This window comes from Bubalus bubalis, chromosome 9 (assembly GCF_019923935.1).
Source record: "Bubalus bubalis isolate 160015118507 breed Murrah chromosome 9, NDDB_SH_1, whole genome shotgun sequence".
In the NCBI taxonomy this organism is placed as follows: Eukaryota; Metazoa; Chordata; class Mammalia; order Artiodactyla; family Bovidae; genus Bubalus; species Bubalus bubalis.
In genome coordinates this window covers 8,254,188-8,273,754 of record NC_059165.1, presented here as the reverse complement: position 1 = coordinate 8,273,754, position 19,567 = coordinate 8,254,188, and the positions used below count along the sequence as shown (strand labels likewise).

Genomic DNA, 19,567 nt, shown 5'->3' with positions numbered 1-19,567 from the left:
ATCAGTTCTGAATATTCATTGAAGGACTGATGCTGAATCTGAAACTCCAATACTTTGGCCACCTGATGCAAAGAGCTGACTCATTTGAAAAGACCCTGATGCTGGGAAAGATTGAAGGCAGGAGGAGAAGAGGACGACAGAGGATTAAATGGTTGGATGGCATCACCAACTCAATGGACATGAGTTTGAGCAAACTCCAGGAGTTGGTGATGGACAGGGAGGCCTGGTGTGTTGCAGTCCATGGGGTCGCAGAGAGTTGGACACAACTGAACGACTGAACTGACTGACTGACCTTGGGGTGTATCTGGGAGAGTCTCCATAGTTCTAGGTCCAAATGCTGAGCCTCATGCCCGGCCTGGCATGACGTGACAGTCCTGATTTCACCACAGGTTGCATACAGCTATGAGTGTTTTCCAGTGTCATGGGCTCCATGGCAGCAATTGTGGTGGGAAATGATCCCAACAGGAAGAAGAGAGAACATAAGGCAAACTGCCATTTATGACTCTGTGCAGCATCAGCCCAAGTCTTGTCACTTCAAATCACCACGGATGCCCCCTCTCCAGTACGTGCACTGACTTCTTATTCACGGTGCGTGTTCCCTAGTGCTTACTCTTGAGTAGCTGTGCAGAATTTTCTCTTCTTTTGATTAAACACCTGCTATTCAAGAACAGATGCCTAGGGTCATGACTGTCTTGGAAGGAAAAAATATTGACCTCAAAATCATGCAAAGAATAGCCTGTAGGATGGGAATGTCCCAGAGGTGTGGCTCTTGGTGTGTTGTAGGCCCGACTGAATGGTCATTTGCTCATGTGAGTGGAGGTGGGCCCTGTGCATTTATTCAGTCAACATTAATGGTGCAACCATGGAACCCCAGACACTGCTAGGCTGGAGGATGATGAAGAAGCAGTCACAGTTTCTTCAAGGAGTGTATAGTCTCAGGGAAGAAACAACGAGAAAGCTGCAGTTATACTGTCATATGACACTGTGACCGGGGGGCAAGCACAGGTTGTCTGTTTCAACCTCTACTCTGTCAAGCTTGCTTCCAAAAAGTAATGCTGAGGCTCCTAGTGGGGAGTGGGAATGAGGCGAGAGATAGATCCTTGTTTTCTTGGCTCTTTTTTTAGAGTTGAGAAGGGAGAGGAGAACTGAATGTGTACAAGAACGTGCCAGGCATGCGTTCTTTCTCTTTACTTTTTCAATGAAAGCAGAAAGGAGAAGCAAAGTTTTTATCGCCACCAGGGGTTGTAGCAGGAGGAACTGTCACCTAGGAGGGAGAGTCTGCAGCCCAGAGAGACCTCTGCTCAGCCAGTCTAGGCGAGAAGCCAAGAGCCTTGACACGGGCTCTGCTGCCTGGGGACGACGGAAGGCTGAAGAGCGCTGGCTGTTCAACAAGTTTGAATGACAGTACCCCTTAAAGTGTAAAGAGAGGGTGAGTCCTTGTCTCGGATGCCCTAAAAAGACAGGACTGGCCTTTCAATGCTTAAGATTGAAAGACATTCTCCCCGTGAGACTGCAATGCCTGGTGTTATCTTACTAGGAGGAAGGGACTGTGCACATCCCTCTGTAACATGCTGGGATTTACTCTTCATCCTCATCAAGCATTATATCACATGGAATTTGAACAACCACAGAGCTGAGCTGTCAAGGAGGCACCAACTCTGTAGGTCAATTGATGAGGAGGCAGACATGACAAGGACCGTAAAACAGATGAGAAGCAAGTCCTTAGAAGCTGGTGGAGGCATGGAGAATGAGCAGTGGTCATGGATGTGTCCACTACATCCATGCAGATGTTCTCAGCTACATCCCGAGAACCAAGCCAGGTATCGTCAGGTAGGGGTTGGTCTGGGCCCTCATGGAATGGGGTCAGAAGCAGGCCTGGGCAACTGGGGAGGTGAATGGAATTTCTCAACCTTTTGTGTCCTTACTTCCATCGGCTTTAGGAAGAATTCCAACTTTAGGTACACTTCATGCAGTAGATTTTTTGCAGTGGGTTCAAGGTTGGTTGTACACAGTGTTTAAATGGGGATGCTTGGGGTTTCCAGACTTGGTGGTCCGCTATGGGAGTCAAGACCTCACCACTGTTTATCCCGGGTTTTGAAATAAGTTCCTTACTGTCTTCCTCTTCTTCATTCTTGTCCCCTGAGCGCTCTTCTCTACGATGTTGCCAGAGTGATGTTTCAGGAGTGCATATTGACCATGTTCCTCCCTGCTCAAAGCCTTCAGCAGCTTCTCAGTTTCTGTGGAATCAATTTCCTCCCATGGGACCCTAACATCTCCTTGACCTGACCTCCACCTGGGCTCCTAACTCCTGACCGGCTCCATCCCTGTAGAGCACACACATGACATATTGTGGCAGGAACCAGCTGCAGGCAGTAGCATTCTGCTTCAAGCTCTTTCCCCTTTGCGTGCATTTTTTTTTTGCTTGTAACACACACCCCTTCATCCCTCTGCCCTCCTTTCCTGGGCACACTTTCCTAAGAAAACCTTCTCATGCATTTCAGAGCGGGGTAGACGCTGATCTCCTGAGGTTCCTGCACGTATCTCTGACTTGTGCTCACTTTATTGCACTGTATTTGCGCTTCTCTCTCTTACTCACCTGCAAACTCCTCCTGTCGTGTCTTATCTATATTAGTATCAGCCAGGGCTGAGCATATGCCGAGGACATAGTTGGTGCTCTAAAATATTTTGTTGCATGAATGACTCAAATGATCCTTAACTGTCTCCTGAGTAACTAATTTGAGATATCTGTTGGAAGCTGACTGGAGCCTGGAAGCAATCGGTACCTTCATTTATTCACCCCTGACTTGGAAACGCAGCAAGCCACAGCCTGCCAGGCCGAGTGCACCTGAAAGCCTCAGGAAATCTTGTCACTGTGCATTTTGTTGTGTGACTTCAACTTGAGCTGAATAGAGAGAAATGAATCCTGGCCAGCCCGAGCATCGTGCCGGGAATAGAACAGCGGGCCCACTGCAGTCGGCGAAGCGGAAGGTTCCCGTGGTGTCACGGGGGAGTGATCGAACTGTAGCTGGACCTTATGCCTCTTTGCCCCCTGCCCACTGCTCCGTGCCACTGAGTGGAGGGGCTGTGGGCTCTGTGTGTCCGCAGAGGAGAGCTGCATGGCCCTTATCTCTAAGCCTGTCCCGCGGAAGCTGCCAAGCCTTGAGTGACAGTGTCCAGCAGGACCCAGAACATGATCACGTGGGTGCCCAGTCAATGTCATCGGGTCTGGAGTGCCCCAGCCAGTGACGCAAGGAGAACTGAAGGAACCTCAGGTGGTCTTTACCTTCACACTCATTAGGCCTAGAAAAGCCTCCTTGTCCCGCTGGCACCATCTCTAGGTACCCTTCCTTTCCTTCCTTTAAACTGAGGCTGACCTCACTCAGTGATCAGTCAAAGGCATCGACCAAGTAATAAGCTGTGCACCTGTTTAGGCGTGTGATGTTAGATTTGCCCCTGGAGGGGAGGGTGAAGGTCAACTACCATGACCGTGGAGGTGGGAGAACTCAGCGCCACCCATATCTGCCTGCCTCTCCTGCTGCTGCTGCTAGAGGCTTTGCAATCTCCTTTCCTGCTCAGTGTGAGGATTTTTTTTTTTTTTTTTATACCTTAGTACAAATGAGAATTTGTGTGGAAATCCAAAACCTGCAAAAACGAAACGCTTGTTTGGAATGTAAACCTATGGGAATGAAGATGATCTCACAGTCTGCAATAAAAAGGTCAACTCTTGATCTTGGATGTTTCCCAGCTCAGCACATTCAGGACGGCAGTGGAAAACCCAGAGTGCCAGCAGCCTCCACACTGTGATTTAGGGAGGAGAGTGACGGAGAGTATTTTTGTCAGAGGCACTGGCTCTCTGCTCAGCCTCAATATTTCATAAAAAGCTCGTTGCGGCAAATTTTTTCATTTGGCAGCATCTGCTGTGCTATCATCTTGATTTCTTCACTTTAAGTAACACTGACACAAGATCAAACGAAAGTCAAGTTGACATGATGACTATTCAATTATCAACTTCTATTAGTGCTACACATTATACACACACACACACACACACACACACACACATAAATATAGTCAGCAGTGTTTGTAGGAAAAGGAAGTTAGCAATCTTGGAATCATAGCACAAATGAAAAGCTCAGATTTTCAGATATGCATCAGATGGCAGGAAATGAATCATTAGAATGAAATTGTACTTGATTCTGACACTGTTTGCTCTTTGACAAGTCATTCAGACTGTAGGCCTCAGTTTCTCCACCTTTCAGGAGAATAAACCACAGCGCTGCCCTAGTCTATACTGCCATTCATATCTTAAGGGATAGGTTTTCTGGATACCATTAGAAAGAACTTCTGAAATGTTGCAAAGTATTGAAACTTACTAGGGGGAAAAGGAGGCAAGGTTTTTGTTTGCTTGTTTGATTTGGTTTTTTTTCTGAGCACTTAAATAATAGAATAGGCAGCAGTTTCTTAAGTGAATGGATTTAATGGAATGGAAATCACAATGAGATTTATAAGGCTGAGAAAGGAGTCTGCAGCGTGCAGGCCTGGACTAAAAGAAGCTTGGTCTGTTTGCATCTCCAGTGGCAAACATCGGATGCTGTGGCAACAAAGGGCCTTGACTGGAAACGTTTTAGAGGTTATGAGATTACGTGAAGCCTGTGTAACCTAGCGGACAGAGAGTAGGATGTCAAATACACGGCACCTTTCATCAGTGGCTAAGCTGGAAAAGCCTGAGAGACATCTACTTCTGTGCAGTTCTGAAAAGTTAGGTATTCTATTTGAGGGTAATGTAGGCATTTGTTTCTGGAATTCTGCCCAGTAACCCAGAACACACCAAAATGTCTTCAGGTAATTCGATCAGTGTTCTTGTAAAAGAACCCCAAAGCCACAGATTCTGTTACTGGCAAGACTGAAAATGCATTATAAGGGAAGACAACGTGTTTCATGGGATGGTGGCTTGGCCGGGAGAGGGCTCAGGAGAGTTAACTGATAGCAATTAGGAGCGATGATTAATGCTAACCCGAACTTCTGGGAATCTTGCAGAAATGTGCTCCTCAGGGTGTTTTGGTGTTTACAACTTTGCTTTTTGTTTTGCGTCCACCGCCTGCTGCAGTTTTGGTCAAGGGCCTTGTTAGTCTCCATTGGCCCCTTGGGGCATTGATATAAAAGGACATCCTTAGAACGCTTTTTCCCCAACATGGTCATCTCACACACTGTCCACAGTAGTACTTCCAGAGGTAGAGTCAGCTTCCTGGCATTGCTGTTGTGGGATAGTCACAGAAAATGCGGCCATAATCCTTCTTCATAAACTGGTCCATTATTTAGCTTCCTGGATGTGATATTGGCACCCACGGTGAAAGTGATGGGCCGATGCCTATGTGTCCATGGGCCTTACCCTCTTTGACCTGGGGATGGGGCGAGCATAAGGGCTGAGGGATACTAAAAGCAGGTTCTAAATAACCTTCTGTGGGCCCTTTTGTCTGCACTGGTCATATTGGGGCACACTGGGGAAGCGTCGCTGGAGATGTGGGGAGCAGTTTTCTGCTTGGCTGATTCCAATCGAGTAGACAGGGTCACTCTTAGTTCTAACTTCTCATGTTGAACAGGACTAATTAGGTTGGGTGGGCAATGAGGGCTTTGGGGAGGGAACAGGAGACATCTCTTGGATATCCAGAGTCAGGGTGACATTCTGTAGTTCAGGAACTGGCAGACTATGACTCATGAGCCACGTGTGTCCTGCTGCCTGTTTTTTTAAATAAAGTTGATGGAACACAGTCGTGGTCATTTATTTACATGTTGCCTGTGGGTGTTTTTGCACAAAAATGGCAGAGTTGAATAGCTGAAATAAAGACTGTGAAACTTGTAAAGCCTAAAATACTTGCTATTTGGTTCAATCCAGAAAAAACACTTGCTTAAGTCTGCTGTAGTTCTTTGTAGGTTATCTGCTCTTTGGTGTCCTATAATTGCTAAAATGGGTTTAGGTATGAGTTCTTTTTTTGTGCTTTGGGTTTGCTGTACTTTAAGCAATTCTTAGCCATAAACTCTTTGGAAATTGTCTCTCCCCATCTCTGCTCTTGAAAATCTAATTAGATTTATGTTAGAATCGCTCATTATTTTTTTTGTTTATCTTGCCTCTTTCATATTTTCCATCTCTTAGGGTCTTCATGCTGTATTCTGGATAATTCTCCATATCTCTGATTCACTAACTCCTCAGTTGTGTCTAATCAGCTCTTAAAGCCATCACTGGATTTTTAATTTCATTATTACTTTTTTTTTTAAGATTTAGAAATCCTGTTTGCTTCTTTTTTAAACATGCCTGGACATCTTATTCATATTTTATATCTCCTTTTTTACTTCTTTAAACATATCAAGCATACTTAGTTTAAATTCTCTGCTGCTAATTCAAGTGTATGAAGATGCTGTAGGTCTGATTCTGCTGCTCACTCCTCATTGGCCTAGAGGGTGCTTGCCTACTTGTGAGTTTTGTGCTTGCTTCTAATGTTGAGCTTGGGTATCTTGGATCTTTTCTGTGGAAATGCTTCAAGCATTTTTATTCGTTGTTCAGAGTGTAAAGCGTACCATACTGCCAGAGAGTTTTTCTAAGCCATGTAATCCACTCCAGATATACTAGAGATTTCCAAATGTTGCAGGTTGTGAAGCACTTGCCTGGACCATTAATAAAACGAATTCTTTGAATGCTAAACTGTCTTCCATTTCCTGGCCTCTGTTCTTGCTTTGATTTGATCCCTGAAGAGAGGAAAGTGAATCTTCAATTCTCACTGGAATCCACAGTGAAATGATAAAAGCTAAGAAACCTTTCATATCTTGAAGTCCCATTTGCTTGTTTTCCAGATCTGCCTTGTCATAATTCTACTTTTGTGAAAATTATCCTGCTCTGCAAAGCAAATGACACTTGGTATACTGCCTTCAATTTCACCTTGTTCATCAAATCTACAACTTACTAAGTGGTTCCTAACATATCAGTTCTTTGACCTCAATGAGATGTCTACTCTGTTTATCAGTCTACTTTCAAATATTTCCTATTTTTCTCATCCAGATCACATTTTATAATTTAAGACTTCAAACATTAATTCCCTAAGCTGACTTGCCACATCCTCTTTCTGTTGTTATTTGGTGAAACCCCAGTCTTGAATGAAATTAAATGCCCATTTCCCCTGTGTCTGTACTTGAACTAATGAGAAATCCTGAAGAAATATCATGATTTTCACTTTGGTAATGATTGACTAGATTATTTGGACTATTTTCTCCTGCTGAAAATATTTTAAAATGTTTATATTTATAGTACCTCATTTATATGATATATGATATATGATATAATATTTAAAGTACCTCATTTAAAACATTGAAGAATTTTTAAGATATTAAGGAATTACCAGGCTGAAATTTAAGATCAACTAGAAACTCAAAGAAGTAACTTGAACACTGAAGCCACTTGGCCCAGAAGCAGTTTCTAACACTGGAAAAATTTCACTTGTTTTTGGCAGCTTTATCGGGTCAGGGATCATAATTTCAGGCCCAGGGCCAATGTAAGTGGGGGAATCTAATAACAGATTCTCCTCACATTAAGCCATAATCACAAAAGGTTAGACTCTCAGGGTAAATCAGAAAGAAACTGCCAGAAAAGTTGTTTTGGAACTATGCATAGAAGAGAAAAAAAGGAAAGAAAAACTACTTTTTGAAAAGTTGCGGCCACAGGCCAAACTGTATGCAGATTTTCAGGCTAAGTTCATATATCCTGAAGGGTGTTTAGGGAAACCTCAAGTTAAAAATGTGATTTAAGGTGGTTCTAGACTGTAATGCCCTTGGTTTCCAGGCAGAAGTAAATTCAAGTCTCTTTGGAGGTAGGTAACTTGATGCTAAGCTTCAAGGAATCCCCACAAAAATTTTTTTTTCCAGGAAAAATTAAAAGTATATAGTCAAAAATAAAATCAATCACATTAAGCAACAGAATTGGAGAAGGAAATGGCAACCCGCTCTAGTATTCTTGCCTGGAGAATTCCATGGACTGAGGAGCCTGGTAGGCTACAGTCCATGGGGTTGGAAAGAGTAGGATATGACTGAGCAACTTAATGAAAGCAACAGAATATTATCAAGAGGAAAAATTAGGAATAGCATATTGAAGAAACAGGTCTACAAATACATCATAGTTTGGATTCATTGGACACAAATCATAAACACTTTTGTGTACTCTATAAAATAAGTGGCAAACACAGGAAATTCTAAAATTTAGCCTAACAGATGAAAAAGGGCCAAGTAAAACTTCTAGAAATGAAAACCAAAATGTAACCCCAATTAAACTCAAGGTCTGGATTTAACAGTAAATTATCCACAGACTTAATCAGAAGGTGAATAGAAATATAGATGAGAAAAAATATACAGAATAAATGATAAAGAGACAAGAGTATAAAAATAAGGTTAAACGTCATAGAGGGAAGTATATCATTTAATTGAAGAGAGAGTAGGGGCAGAGGTGATACTTGAAGAACTGATGACTGAGAATTTTGCAGAACTGATGAAATATACCAATCCAAAGATCAAAAAAAAAAAAAAACTAATAAAAATCTTAAGCAGAGTAAATATGACTTCATACCTAGATATTTTACAATAAAACTGCATAGCACCAAAAAAGAATATTCAAAGCAGCCAGAGAAAAATGTTAGAATACTTTAAAAGGAGCTACATTTGACTGTTGACTTCTCAATCCCAGCAATGAAAGCCAGAAGTCAGTGGAATGATGTCTCCAAAGGGATGAAAGAAAATACATGCCAAGTTAGAGTTCTATATCCTGAGAAAAATCTTTAAAAAATAAAGGTTAAATCAGATTATTTTCAGGCAAATAAAAGTAAGGTGTGTTTGTGCCAGTGTACTGTCACTGAAGGAAATTCTAATGGAAGGTGAGCCCGAATGGAAGGCCTAACGTGAAAGAAGGAATGGGGAGGAAAGGAGATCATAAATCTGTAAATATACATCAACACTTACTATATAAAGTGATAATAATGTATTATAGAGGAAAATACAGTGTTAAAATACATGATAATAATGACATAATGGTAGGTGAGTAAACAGTGAAAGCCTTTCTGTCTGGTAGGCTAAAGATATTGATTAACTTTAGAAACATTTGTGTAATCTTAAAATGTATTTAATGTGTGTTTCTGTATGTATGTTATATTTCACAGCAAAGTAAAACAAAGTTAATCCACTGATTTGGTCCACTATAAGCTGATGGTCTTTAACTTTCGCCAACAATATTCCAATGCTTCCGGGCCAATCCCACATGGCTTCCTGCCGTGTCCCTCACATCCTCTGTAGGAATGCTTTCAGACATTCTCCAGTCTCTCCCATCTCCTGCTCTTCCCTGGCTCCCAACCTTTCTCCTCTTCTTCAGCATATAACCTCACCTCCTAATTCAGAGTATATAGCAACCATAAGACGAGAGTGCCCTCCACTTTCTGCTGCAAATACTCATTTCCTCAGCATCAGGATCAATCCCTTGTTAATTTTCTCCTGTTAAAAGGAGAAATTTCACAGGTTTTCCAGCCTAAGACTATTTCTTTATTTCTTCTCAGGGGTTGTGTTCTCTTTACCCCATCTCCCATCTATATACAGCGTCCCTCTCTTTAATGGACCCTTATTGTTCATATTTAAACTTGCTCAAATTTAAATACCATCTATCTTAAAACACATACACACCCAACATCTTTGATTCCAAATTTCCCTTCTACATAATCCTATTTTTTTCCCCTCATAGCCAGCATTTCTGAAAGCATTGCTTCTACTCTCTGTCCCTGTTTCCTCACTTTGTACTCAATTTGATTAAAATAGCAACTTTCAAACATTTTGATCTCAGGATGTTTTTAGACTCTTGAAAATCATTGAATTATTGAGAAGAGTGCAAACAGCTCTTGTTTAGGTAGTTAGCTACAAGGTATTGCCTATTCTTAGACACTTAACTTTTCTCTGTAGATGGATAAATACACTGTCCTCTTTATTTTTGCCTAAATATCACCAGAGCAGAATTTATGTCCTGTTAATCTTGGAATCTGTTAACTGACTCAGGACTTGGTACTCTTTTTGGTTATTATTAATTCTGTCTGGCTATGTCCCTGATTTCTCTAATTCTTTGTTGGTGAATGTGAAAGAGTTAGTATTTCAGCTGCATTTCAAGTTTTTTTTTTTTTTTTTTAGGTACTTTGCATAGATTTTAAACAAAATGAAAAAAAAAAAAAAACCAGTTTATGAAACAGGAGTGTTAAACCAATTCACCCCACTCCTTGGAATACATGAGAAAGACTGAAAACAAAAAAAGACGCAGTTTCACACTCCAGCTGAAGTCTGTCCTATATCTGAGAAAATTGCCTCAGGTGTCCACAATGGAACTTCTGCTTGAGATTCTAATATGCTAAAGATGACTTCTCAGGAGATGATATTTCTCTGAAAAGTGACTGAGAAAAAGCTTTGTCAACAGCAGATTAAAATAAAACTGAGATAAAATATTATTTTCCCATTCAAATGTAGTGGTTCTATTTCATCTTCAGGAAAAGAAAGAGGTGTATATAAGGATGTCCAGGAATTAAGTAGAGTTGATCAGGTAACCACACTAGCTAAAAGCTAAACGTGGTGTGCTGTAAGATAATTTGCCCCCCTTGCCTCTACCAAAGGGAGGGTTTCTTTTTTTTTTGTAACTGTAATATCTCAAAGCCCTTAAAAGGATTTATAACACAAAAATGACTTTCAGTAAATTGCATTATATGTGTGGATAGCGCTGTAGCCAGATTCTTGCATCATTTCACACATTATATTTGGGCTATAGCTGGGTAAGCTTCTACCAGCCCTGAGACATGTGGGGTGTGTGTGTGTGTGTGGTCTTTTACAGCAGGGTGGAAGGCAGTTGGGGTTGGGGAGCAGGTAGGAACAGAGCTGGGAAGAAGTGTATCTGAATGGTCCTTGCACATTAAGTGTCCAGGACATCTTGGGGGACGATGAGCCACACTGAATTTAGATGCTATAAATGGGATGGTATAAAACAGGATGGAATGTAGATGGTGTTAGTTGTTTTGATAAATGAAATTTGGTGCTTAATAGCAGCCAAGAGCTTGCCTGCTTTGAAAAAATAAATTAAAAGGATGATTTCATTCTTCATGAGTATTCCTAGTGCACAAACCACCCCCCCAAAAAAGAATTTGTTTCCTGTCTGAAATCCAGCGTTAAATCTGAAATATGGTCTGAGGCGAAGAGAACCAGTTTCCCTGCAAAGCCTTAAGCTGCCCCTTTGTGCTCGCCAGCTCTCATTGAGCACACGGGTTGCCCTGGTGATGAATGGCCTGCTTTGTGCGGTCTCAGCACTTTTTTTCTGGAGAGGCTGTTTTAATGAGAAGGTGAATGGAGGGGCTTCTTTTGAAAGCAGGACGAAAGGAGGGCCACTTCTGAAACTGCGGGCATAATGGTGCCATTCCTTATCGCAGATCTGACAGTGCCAGGAGCCTGCTCGCCCCCCTCTCACTCGCTCGTTCTCCGCTCCTGACTAACTACTGTTTTGGATTGGCCTCTGGCCTCGGTCTCCTGGAATCTTCTTTTGGAAGTCAAGGGTAACTGACCAATCAGATTGCATCGTGTCACTCTGGCCTCATCTTTCTCTCCTCCAAAAAAACGGGACTGTTCCTGGTGTTGTGGGGAGCTCCTTTCTCCCACCTGTTTTAAAAACGCTGTGCTTTTCTTCAGGTTTACCCCCGCGCTAAAAACGATGCTCCAGCCTGTTTGAACACCATTTCTGCATCCATTCTGCAGGCCAGGAGTGGGAGGAAACCGTGTAATTGCGGTATTTCAGGACCTGCCTGGGGCTAGCTGGAACTGAACACACACAGTGGACTCTTGATTATCCATGCTAATAGAGGCAATGGTAATTCAGACCATATGCATTGTTTCTGGACTTTGAAGTGTGTTACGTGATTTCCTTTTTTTTCCTTTTTGAACGCAGTAGCAGGTGGTTTACTCAGAATGATGGTGAAGTTACTTTCCTATTGCCTGTGTTTGGGGTGGGAAAACTGTGAGAGGTTACCATTCCCTTCTTTCCTCCTCTGCCCCCAGCCTCACCTGGGACGGACTCCTGATTTCATATCATACGTTCCTTTTCATTTTCCCCTTCTCTTATCAGACTGAACTCTCTGGCAGCTGTGGAAGGGGTAAGGCTCACTTGACACAGAATTAATGGAAGGAATGCACTGTTAGGTTCTTACCCTGAAATAGGCTTCAACCTCAAAGCTAAGGAGATAAAAATGATGAATATTTGTATGATCAGTATTTACACAGGTAGAGTAAGTTCCATGATGCTGGGTATTTACTGCTATGATTGCTTTGGTGATGTGTCTTTTTATTTGTTTTGTTTACTGCTTGCTGAATCCCCAGGATTTAGAACAGTGCTGAGTGTATCTCATCAGTTCAGTCGCTCAGTCGTGTCCGACTCTTTGCGACCCCATGGACTGCAGCATGCCAGGCCTCCCTGTCCATCACCACCAACTCCTGGAGTTTACTCAGACTCATGTCCATTGAGTCAGTGATGCCATCCAACCATCTTATAGTTAATAATATGCTCTTAATAAAGTTTGTGCACCAAATAAATGAAAAACCTTACATTTCCTTTCTTTTTATATTCTTACTGCTTTCCTAGAATATACATAACATAGTCATTCTTATTATTAAAATAGCTAATTCTTGGTTTCTTACCTCTTTTGTTTGTATGCAGTCGACTGCCTAAGTCCTTGTAAATTCTCAATAGAGTATAGAGTGATGGTAGGATGTTTTTCATGGACAGTCTCGTTGAAGTTGAGCTATTTTTTGCTTTGTTGATTTTTCAGGCCAAGTTTTTATCATCCTTACAGAGACAGCTTTTCTTTGGCGATAGTGGCGAAGCAGTAGGCTGCTCAAGGGCCATTTCTATCACCGGACCTCATCTGTCACGGTGTGTTCGTGTGATAAACCTTTCCCTGCACAGAGCAATAGGAATCTCACCCCAGCTACGCCCACTCCAGCCTATTTCCTTAATAAACAGAAGTAAGCCAAAGAGCTTCCAGCCTTGTGCTGTTTTAGCTGAGAAGAAACCAGAAAGAGGTCAGGATGGAATGGAACTCCCTTTCCTTTGTGACCTCCTCAAAGGAAGATGAGAGAGCAGTGTGTGATTTCTGATTCCACCCAAAGAGGTGCGACTCGGCTTAGAGTTAAAACTCCCCAAATGCCTATGATGTGCTAGGGAAGTGAGTTAAATGTTTGGCCTGGGAGCCGATCCAGGGTTGAGTACCGGTTCTCCTGCTGACCAGCTTTACGAATGGAGCAGTTTATTCTTAGGTCCTCTAGACTCTGGCTTCTTCCTGTTTAAGATGGTGATAACGATAGCATCTGTTTCATTGGGAGAATTACATTTTTAAAAGTCTGCAAAGGGCTTACCTTCATATCTGGAGCAGGCACAATTGTTGACTCTAACAAGCGCTCCTGGAACACCTACTATGTGCCAAGAACCATGCCACAGAACTATGGCATGCTCTGTAATTTAATCCCTATGTCAGCCCGTTATTCCCAATGAGAAAACCGAGGCTCATAGAAGTTAAAGAGCATGCTTCACCTTGCACAGTCATCGGAGTGCTGGGCATTTGGACCCATCTCTCTCTCAGTATTGTGGCCTCCTCAAAGCTTCAGTGCCCAAATAACTGAATCCATTACACAGCCATGTCCCTGGTAGTAAACCCTTCCCCCTAGGTGATTGGGGGGATAAAATGCAGGTGCATTTATCAAAGCAGAGATGTGTTTAACCCCCTGGACACCTCGCCTCCTCCATGTTCTTTGGAGGATGTGCTCGGGCCTCCACCCCAGGGCTTGGCAGGGCTCAGGGGACTCAATGCCTCCTGAGAGATGCTTCCTCTGACCACACTCTCTGAGATTGTTATTCTTCCACACCACAGCTGCCTCCAAGGCAGTATCAGAATCAGGAAATCACAGGTGTATTTGTTTGAGTCCTTGCCGGCTACTCCCACTGCTGGAGAGGAGTCCATGGCAGAGAGTTTGGCTTTGTTCAAGCTGTATCTGCAGCAGATATGTCTCAGACATGGGAGGGTCACAGTAGATATGCGACCCCTTTGCAAATGAAGAGCCCTGACTCTTGAGAAAAGCCTGCAGTCCTGTGGCCAGCGTTGTGTTGGAGGAACCACACAGCCAGGCTTCCAGTAATAGAGAAAAGGAGTGTGTGAGGAGTGAAAGTTGCCTGAATTCTCTGCTTGCACGTCCCCTTCAAGCCCTTTTGATGTCAGGAGAGAGTTGTCCTCATTCTTTTGCAGGGAGGCAGGCCTCGGGGTGCAGCCCCTGGCTAAATATGTCCTAGCTCAGTGTCTGCTCCATCCTCATTAACTCCACTGCGTAGCTGGCCATGGGGCAAGATTCATTTAGTGACCGAGCTTAATAAATAGATGCTTCTGGTCTTATATTTCAGGCATCACTCTCAGAGGCTAAGAGCTCATTGAAGTGCTCCTTTCAAGATGTCAAGGGCAAGCAGCTGGGCTTGGGGGAAGTGCAGAGATAATTCTGCTGAGCCTTTGTTTCCCAGCCCGTCTGGCAATCACCAGCACTGCGGCAACGACAGGAAAAGCCTTCAACGCCCACTTCCTTGCCACACAAGAGCCGCATTTCTGAACTGGGTCAGCCGGGTGAGGCGTGGCCACCTGTATGGACCTCCAGGCACGTGAAGCCACTCTTGCCGAAGACGTTTGGTTGGAGAATTTTGGTTTTGTGGCCGTGTACACGTTCTGTCATTGCATGGCCTGTGATGCAGAGAGCTTATCTCTTCCCCCTGAAAAGCCTTGGCAGAGAGCTTTCATTTTGGAGGAAGCTTATTTCCGGGCAACCATCTCCAGGGAAAATGAGTGTGAGGCAGTAGGCAGTAAACAACATCGTATCCTATAGGAACGGAGGTGACCCGAATGAGCTCCGGAGCGAGTCCGTGATAGCGGCAGAATCATTACAGTGTGTGTGCCTGCCCAAGTCCATGTGTAATTGTAATGTATAATTGATACAGAGCTAAAATTAAACTCCTGGGTGAAAGAGACGGGCAGGCTGAGGAGGCTGAGGAATATCAACCTCTAAGATACAGCCTGTTTATGACAAATGTAGGATTGGATTGCTCTTCATTTCAGAGGGCATGTGCCTGTGTTTTGGGTTGGTCTGTGCTAATATTTCAGCCTTGAGGAATAAGGATTGCACAGTTATCCTCTTCCCATTCCTTCCAACCCCAGGAAGAAACTCTGTTTCATTTAACCTTGTCCTCAGGCCACTGAAATACTTTGGTTTTTCCAGATAATTTCCCTCAAGTGACGGAACTCACAAGCAAACAGAGACAGGACACACTCACCCCTTTCCTGGTGCCACTCCTTGGCACGCTCTTGACCCTGACTTTGCCGTGAGTCTCTGCAGGCGTGCCACCTGAGGAGACTTCCAGCTCTCGCTCGTGAATACAGCTCACAGTGCCCTCCACCATTCTTTGGACCTTGAAGAGAGGTGACCACTGGTTGCAGTTGTGCCCTTGATGGTTAATGAAAGTTTGATTCTGGGAGCAGCTGTTTTTTTGAAACAACTCTCAGGGTAACTAAGCTTACTTCTACTTTTCAAACCCAGACTTCACGTTAGCCTCTGCATTCTATTTGTGCTAAATGTGCATTACTGAAGAATTTAGAGAGAAGACAGTTTTTACTTCTCTTCTTTCCTAGTTGATTGTTTGAAACTCACTGACAGGCTTGAGCTGAACCATCTTCTGGCTCTGAATTCCCACTTCAGTGTTGTCCACACGCGGACCCCCTGTTCCTGCTTTTAGCTGGATGCACTACCGTTGTCTACCAGAGGTTATAGTGACACAAATTCCGCAGCCTGTTTCCACTCCTAGACCCTGTTATCCCCTGTTTGGGCAAAATTTAATAATTTCTCACTCCTGGTTTAAAAGAAGTTTTCTACTGAAGCCCCAGAGCATTTTTTAACGTGATATAGTACATACTAGACACAGCGTCATAGCATCTTATTCCTAAAATTCCAATGAGATGAGAAAGAGAGACAGAGACAGGGATATATCATTTGATCCAAAGTAACTGTCTTCTGTAACATCAGCAGCAAGTATTGGCCAGTGATTTTCACCCTCTCTTGTCTGTGTTCCGCCTTTGTCACTGTGATACTGAGCGAGCTATTAAACAACTCTGACCCTAAGGCTCCTTAAATAGGACGACGGAAGCAAAGTTTAGTCCTCACTGGGTGTTGGGTTAGCACAGAACCCAACACAGACGAAAATCTTCAATTTACTTTCTCTTTTATTCCTTTCATTGACTAGGAAAACCAACACTGAACATGTAAAAAAAGAAGTATCCTGAAATTGATCAGAGCATATATTTAACTGGCTGGAAAATCCATTTGACAAAATTGCTTTGAATCTCTCATCAAATTTCATGGTGTTGAATTACTAATTTTGACAATAGAAATCTTCCCATATTTTAATTAAAACAAATGTTCTATAAAGGGTCAAAGATCTTTTTGGAGACTTTCGTATAATGATAATAAAAAAACAAAGTACCAATAATAGTATCACCAAGCCTATCACTGGCTAAGTATTGTTATTATACTTCTCAGCTTACTTATTAAATTTAGAAAATTAAGTGATAAATCATGGGCCCAGAGTATCTATATAAGTAGGCTTAGGACAACAATCAGATTGGAAGGAAAAACTAGAGTTCCTTTTGATGTTATGTTTGCATAGCATGCCCACTGTTTTTATCCAGATTGCATACTTACTGGGGATAACTTTGAAGCTCATGAAGATTTGGGGCCACTCCTGAAGCTGCAAACTCAATTTTATTGCTTAACCATTGTGTTTATTGGGATAAACAGTTTCAGTGTATTGGTAGAGACAGAGGTGGGACTGCAATTCATTTTAGCCACCACTTAGATAAATTCTGTCCACGATATATTTAAGGTTTCTGTTTTAAGTTGAATTTGTTTAAAATATAGTGTGAAGATTAGACATGTGAAGAATTCAAACGTTGCCAACTTCACTCGCCACTAATTCCTAGACTTGGAATGATTTTTCTCTTTGCAGAAACAAGGTGCTTGAAAAAGTGGTTGAGAATTGCAAATGTGAGATCAGAGTTATGCACGTGCTGTGATTTCTTTCCTAAGATACAGTGTGTTTGCAGGAACTGTGATGTTGCTCACTTTAAGTTTGGATGCCTCAGTAATCCAAGGGTAGTAAAGAGACAGGAATACTATAGTCTCTTTTTTATGAAATGTACTTTTGGCATTTCAAAGGGTCAGAGGATAAGGTTAGATCTTGCAGTTAGGTGGGATGCTAGTAAAATTTGTCTTAAGGTCACTTTGTCTCCCAAACTTCTTCGTCTGGTTACCCTCAGTGACTGAAACTCCAAGATTTCTGACATCTTTGGGTAAAAATCACTAAAATAAAAATGTAATCTTGGAGAAGTTGTGATGTCTACACTCATTTTGCAAATCCAGATTTATGCTACTTGTCTATATGTGACCCTCCTGAGAGCTACATCCATGTTTAATTTTATGGAATAAGCAATGAAGCTTGGTATAGGCAAGGATGACTGAATGCAGAGGCTATACTCCAATACTTGTAATATTGTTATTGATTTTGCTCATTTAGTCAACTGATAATATTAATTGATGAATTAATACTTTCTATAAAAGTGGAAGATCTAAATACCAACACTAGAGTATAATTTGTACTTTTTACACTAAACATCAACTTCTATAACTTTTATTGGTCAATACTTCTTTTTGATTTATAAGCTAAGATAGTTATTCACCATTAGCCTCACATTTTAGAATAAGAAGCCTCCTGAGACATTTATACAGAAAGGTGTCACAATTTAGAATTTATCACAGTCTATTAGCAGATCTCAAAAGCAACTTAGTAACTTATTGGTCCTTTTAGCTGAAGGAGCCATAATGCTTCTAAGAACACACTGTGTCAAGACTTCTGTTTTCTTATACCTGTTTTTCCTTGTGGTAAGCAAAGAACAGAGGAAGAAATGAAATATTATGACCATAACATGCTAACAGTCACAAAGCAAGTATATTAACTTACAGTTGGAGATTATCCTTCACGTGTAATTTTCTCGCCCAGATTCCTAACCATTGAATTTAGGGTCAATATGTGAACATATTAAGTATACTTTGCAGTCCATCACTATTAATTTCTGAAGCTTTCCACTCATTCCCAAAACCCTTTTAGATGTTAGCTTTCTGTCTGGGTTTGATGAGGCCTAGTAAACAGTGCTGCTCCTTACCATCTAAGTCAGAACTGAAAGAGAGACAGATAGAGACAGAGAGACAGAAGTCAGACAGATAGAGAGACAGAGAGATGAATATCAAAGAATCAGGTTTGTTTGCCGATGCCAGAAAGACAGCAGTCACACATGCTTGGCTGATGCTGAATTAGAGATTATGAAACCATCAGGGGTGGAGAGGGGCAAACCCAGTTCTCCTTTAAATAGGGTTTGCTGTAGATCATCTGGCTGAGGGAAAGAGGGGCAAAGAAGGTCTGAACTGGGCATGCTTACTTCCTTCTTAAAGAGTCACCAATCAGGTGAGTTATTCTAGGAGGACGACCTAGCAGGAGGTAGAGAGTGACCAGGGTTTCTGCTTTAGGGAATTCCCGGCACTTTTATTGGAATGAGGATATGATTTACAGTAATAAAATTTTATCATTTAGCATTTTTTATTTGTAAGACAATGAAAACTGACTTGGTAGCTTAAGCCAATAAAAGAGAAATTAAAGAGATGAATTCTGGAGAGATGGCTCATGTTACTAAGAGGATGAGCACTCAGTTGCTGAGACGTGCAGAAACCAGGGCAGCTCAGAGAATGTTGGCAGGACACGGGCAGCCTCTTTAACTCCGGCAGGGCCATCCAAATGATTCGGCTAGGACTTCCTCTACCTCTGTGCATTTCTCTTCAAAATTCAAATTCTTGAGGGTTTTCGAGCCTCTGTGGCTTTATTGTTGTTATTGTTTAGTCTCTAAGTTGTGTCCATCTCCTTTGTAACCCCGTGAACTGTAGCCCGCCAGGCTCTTCTGTCCATGGGGTTTCCTAGGCAAGAAGACTGGAGCGGGTTGCCGTTTGCTTCTGCAGGGGATCTTTCTGACCCGGGGATTAGCCCTGCATCTTCTGCACTGGCATTTGTATTCTTTACCACTGAGTCACCAGCAAAGCCCATGTCAATGGCCTAGTTAGGTTCATTATATTTTCTGTGAAGATGGTTTCATCTAGCCATTTTATATCAACCCTCTCAAAGGCTTAGAGCCTGGGGTTTAATTATTACTCCACAGAGACACTCTGAAGTGAAGCTGCTACTAATTTAAAGAAACATTCTGTTGTTTTGGAGTGGCAATGGGGTATAATCCCATTTAGGTTTATTAGTAACAGGAAGCTGAAAAGGGCGATGGAAAGCCAGAGACAGACATAGCCTCCTGTCTGACTGATGGTGGTGGGAGCGCCTTCGAGGCTGATGTCT

General features: G+C 42.3%; 1 long non-coding RNA gene across 1 annotated transcript; it reads left to right on the top strand.

Annotated features, from left to right (window-relative positions):
• The first annotated feature begins 291 nt into the window (after window positions 1–291).
• Window positions 292–19,127, top strand: LOC123334968. Its single transcript, XR_006553139.2, has 3 exons — window positions 292–11,600; window positions 11,734–11,911; window positions 12,418–19,127. It is a non-coding gene; the product is annotated as an uncharacterized LOC123334968 (long non-coding RNA).
• Window positions 19,128–19,567: the final 440 nt, after the last annotated feature.